The sequence below is a fragment of the Triticum dicoccoides genome, chromosome 3B (genome assembly GCF_002162155.2).
Source record: "Triticum dicoccoides isolate Atlit2015 ecotype Zavitan chromosome 3B, WEW_v2.0, whole genome shotgun sequence".
Taxonomy (NCBI): Eukaryota; Viridiplantae; Streptophyta; class Magnoliopsida; order Poales; family Poaceae; genus Triticum; species Triticum dicoccoides.
The window spans coordinates 605624756-605629794 of record NC_041385.1 but is presented as its reverse complement, the minus strand read 5'-3'; the positions used below and the strand labels follow the sequence as shown (position 1 = coordinate 605629794).

General features: G+C 49.4%; 1 long non-coding RNA gene across 1 annotated transcript; it reads right to left on the bottom strand.

Moving 5' to 3' along the window:
• Nucleotides 1–3126: 3126 nt before the first annotated feature.
• Nucleotides 3127–3592, bottom strand: LOC119281647. The gene is made up of 3 exons (XR_005138493.1): nucleotides 3548–3592; nucleotides 3383–3444; nucleotides 3127–3289 (listed from the first exon to the last, which is right to left on the bottom strand). It is a non-coding gene; the product is annotated as an uncharacterized LOC119281647 (long non-coding RNA).
• Between the last annotated feature and the right edge of the window lie 1447 nt (nucleotides 3593–5039).

The window sequence follows — 5039 nt, the reverse complement described above, 5'->3', positions numbered from 1 at the left end:
CATGTATTACGATTTCCAGATAATACAATTATAGCATGAATAAAGACAATTATCATGAACAAGGAAATATAATAATAATGCTTTTATTATGGCCTCTAGGGCATATTTCCAACAGAAGCCTGCGTTTACAAGAAAGTGAGTGGGAGCTCTGTAGCATTTCTCATTTTATATGTAGATGACATACTCTTGATGGGAAATGATATAGAACTTTTGGACAGCATTAAGGCCTACTTGAATAAGTGTTTTTCAATGAAGGACCTTGGAGAAGCTGCTTATATATTAGGCATTAAGATCTATAGAGATAGGTCGAGACGCCTCATAGGTCTTTCACAAAGCACATACCTTGATAAGATTTTGAAGAAGCTCAAAATGGATCAGTCCAAGAAAGGGTTCTTGCCTGTATTGCAAGGTGTGAGATTGAGCTCGGCTCAATGCCCGACCACGGCAAAAGATAAAGAAGAGATGAGTGTCATCCCCTATGCTTCATCCATAGGATCTATTATGTATGCCATGCTGTGTACCAGACCTGATGTAAACCTTGCCGTAAGTTTGGTAGGAAGGTACCAAAGTAATCCCGGCAAGGAACACTGGACAGCGGTCAAGAATATCCTGAAGTACCTGAAAAAGGACAAATGACATGTTTCTCATTTATGGAGGTGACGAAGAGCTCGTCGTAAAGGGTTACGTCGACACTAGCTTCGACACAGATCTAGATGACTCTAAGTCACAAACCGGATACGTGTATATGTTGAATGGTGGAGCAGTGAGCTAATGCAGCTGCAAGCAGAGCGTCGTGGCGGGATCTACATGTGAAGCGGAGTACATGGCAGCCTCGGAGGCGGCACATGAAGCAATTTGGGTGAAGGAGTTCATCACCGACCTAGGAGTCATACCCAATGCGTCGAGGCCGATCAAACTCTTCTGTGACAACACTGGAGCTATTGCACTTGCCAAGGAGTCCAGGTTTCACAAGAAGACCATGCACATCAAGCATCGTTTCAACTCCATCCGTGAAAATGTTCAAGATGGAGACATAGATATTTGCAAAGTACATACGGATCTGAATGTCGCAGATCCGTTGACTAAACCTCTCTCGCGAGCAAAACATGATCAACACCAGAACTCTATGGGTGTTCGATTCATCACAATGTAACTAGATTATTGACTCTAGTGCAAGTGGGAGACTGTTGGAAATATGCCCTAGAGGCAATAATAAAAGTATTATTATTATATTTCCTTGTTCATGATAATTGTCTATATTCATGTTATAACTGTATTATCCGGAAATCGTAATATACGTGTGAATACATAGACCATAACATGTCCCTAGTAAGCCTCTAGTTGACTAGCTCGTTGATCAACAGATAGTCATGGTTTCCTGGCTATGGACATTGGATGTCGTTGATAACGGGATCACATCATTAGGAGAATGATGTGATGGAGAAGACCCAATCCTAAGCATAGCACAAGATCGTGTAGTTCGTTTTGCTAGAGCTTTTCCAATGTCAAGTATCTTTTCCTTAGACCATGAGATCGTGTAACTCCCGGATACCGTAGGAGTGCTTTGGTTGTATCAAACGTCACAACGTCACTGGGTGACTATAAAGGTGCACTACAGGTATCTCTGAAAGTGTCTGTTGGGTTGACACGGATCGAGACTGGGATTTGTCACTCCGTATGACGGAGAGGTATCTCTGGGCCCACTCGGTAATGCATCATCATAATGAGCTCAAAGTGACCAAGTGTTTGGTCACGGGATCATGCATTACGGTACGAGTAAAGTGACTTGCCGGTAACGAGACTGAACGAGGTATTGGGATACCGACGATCGAGTCTCGGGCAAGTAACATACCGATTGACAAAGGGAATTGAATACGGGGTTGTTTAATCCTCGACATCGTGGTTCATCCGATGAGATCATCGAGGAGCATGTGGGAGCCAACATGGGTATCCAGATCCCGCTGTTGGTTATTGCCCGAGAGTCGTCTCGGTCATGTCTACGTGTCTCCCGAATCCGTAGGGTCTACACACTTAAGGTTCGGTGACGCTAGGGTTGTATGAATATGAGTATGCAGCATATTGAATGTTGTTCAGAGTCCCGGATGAGATCCCGGACGTCACGAGGAGTTCCGGAATGGTCCGGAGGTAAAGAATTATATATAGGAAGTGTTGTTTCGGCCATCGGGAAAGTTTCGAGGTCACCCGGTATTGTACCGGGACCACCGGAAGGGTCCCGGGGGTCCACCGGGTGGGGCCACCCATCCCGGAGGGCCCCAAGGGCTGAAGTGGAGAGGGGAACCAGCCCATAGTGGGCTGGTGCGCCCCCCTTGGCCCACCCCCTGCGCCTAGGGTTGAAACCCTAGGGTGGGGGGGGGGGCGCCCCACTTGCCTTGGGGGGCACTCCACCCCCCTGGCCGCCGCCCCCCTTGGGAGATTGGATCTCCCAGGGCCGGCGCCCCCCCTAGGGGCCTATATAAAGGAGGGCAAGGGGGAGGGCAGCCACACCCTGTGTATTGGCGCCTCCCTCCCCCTGCTACACCTCGTCCTCCTCCCGCAGTAGCTTGGCGAAGCCCTGCCAGAGTTCTGCTGCATCCACCACCACGCCGTCGTGCTGCTGGATCATCATCAACCTCTCCTTCCCCCTTGCTGGATCAAGAAGGAGGAGACGTCTCTCGTCCCATACGTGTGTTGAACACGGAGGTGCTGTCCGTTCGGCACTTGGTCATCGGTGATTCGAATCACGGCGAGTACGACTCCATCATCACCCTTCACTTGAACGCTTCCGCACGCGATCTACAAGTGGTATATAGATGCAATCTCTCTCCCTCGACTCGTTGCTTAGATGAACTCATAGATGGATCTTGGTGAAACTGTAGGAACATTTTTAATTTTTTGCAACGTTCCCCAACAGTTAGAACTAGACCAACCCATAGAGAAAGGAGAGAGCTAGCCTTGCCTTCTCCTACCTCTAGCAAACAACTCGAGAAGCACCATTGTACCACTTGTGCCTTAGTGATCATGCGGAGACCCCGCAGAGCAGGACTAGGGGTATTATCTCCTAGGAGAGCCCCGAACCTGGGTAAAGTGCGCCGGCGTTCGTGTCTATGCCTTATCCCGCTTCCAGACACCGGCGACGTTCTACTCGCTCCCACCATGATAAGCCATCCAATGGCATATGTCGCACCCAACCCCCGACAGGAGATTTGGTGCTCCTCTTGGAATGATGCCATTGGTCCTGGAGAACACCTAGGCCAAGATCAAGGAGTTCCTTGAGAAGATACTTCAGCTCCTGCACACACCATTCATTCATCAGCCCACAACCCATGGAATCCCATCGGAAAGATGAGGTGCTTTGGCAATTCAAGTTTTTCCACAAGTGCACCTCTTTTCCCTATCTTTCTTGCATCCAACACCACCAGGTCATTTATCCTCAGAGACTGTATACTGCAAAAGGAGACAAGGGCGTCAAATGATGCAAATTCAGACGTCAAGAATCAGTTTCTTAGAGTTTTGTATATACTGGCAGACATATGTATTTACTATTTACCTCTACAAGAAGAACATAGCCACGATCCTCCCCACCGCTAGTGGGGATGAAGATCGGCTCCCCAATGAACTTGTGCCCCTCGCAAGACCACCGCGTCGCTGATCCATTCAAGGCATCGACCTTCACCACGCTGTCAAACAGAAAATATGGCCGTACTTGTGCCCCTTCGAAGCTATTCCTCTTGTTGGCATAGCTTGAATTTTTCGCAAGGAAGTCTGCAGGTCTGTTCCACTGATCGGACAGTCTCTTCACGGAGCATCTCCGGCATGCTACTCCTCTCATGTCGAGTTCAATTGCCATCTGCATTGGACAAATAAAACCACTGAAATTAGTTTCACTGTTCAGAGATGTTGGGCAGTAAAATTGTCATAGGGCCGAACGAGCAGTTTGAACTGGACTCAAATTTAGTTGAAACCTGCTGAAACTTGACAATAAGTTTGAACAAAAGGTCCAACTTCTTCTTCCAGTTGTAGCCTGTGAGAGTTGCATCATCGGAGCATGGATATGTCAGTTAGTCATTGGATTGTCATGTTACCCGCAGTAGTAAAAGTGCAAACGAAGTGCAACTACTGTATGTTTCGTGCCATGCCGATGACGTTATCAAACATTCTGTGGAAATCGAACCAGTCGTAGGAGCAGGCTGACGTGTGCAGGTGCAGGTCCAGGCCGCCGCGGCTGTTGTCCTCCTGGAAAGTGTTTCCGACGTGCAGCCACCACATCTGCGACGGCGCCTCGACGGGCACACTCCAGTCGCGGCTGCTTGCCACGGCCTCCATGGAGCATGCCAGCAGGTAGACCAGCGTGGTCCAGTGCGAGCTTCGTGATCATGTAGTGCGTGCCCATCATCCAGATCTAGATCGGGCAGGGGTTAGTGTAGGGGAGGGGGGTGAGGCAGGCGGAGGGACGGGCAACAGCGGAGCAGGGCGGCGGGCGGCGAACCCTAGAGCAGGGGCGAGGCAGGCGGAGGGAGGGGCAACAGCGGAGCAGGGCGGCGGGGGACGGCGGCGGGCGAGGAACCCTAGAGAGGACCCAGCGTCATCGAGCGATAGGAGAGGCGAGACCGAGGAAGAGGGAGGAGTTGGCTCGAGCGATGCTGAGGGGGAAAACCAACAGGGAGCACCGGACGAAAAAAAAACTGACGAAAAAAAAAAACCAACGAAAAAAGCCGGACGAAAATGATAGGACGAAATTTAATTGGGAACGGAGACTACCAACTAAGACATTAGGAGTAGAGATGCCTTGGGTGTGTGCGTATGTGATGGTGGCGTGCATTTGTACCAGATTGTTGTTGGACTTTGCTTTATATATATATAACGGGGCAGAAGCCTTTTTCGGTAATAGACCTCCGTTTGAGCCTTGATCCACCCCAAAACTATAGCAACAAAATTGGCCACCCGCATTTTTGGCTTCTGAGGGTGCAGTGTTTCTACTTGTCGGCATCCTCGATGCGAGTCATCCCATAATCAGCAGGAGCCTAGAAGCTCATGATGGT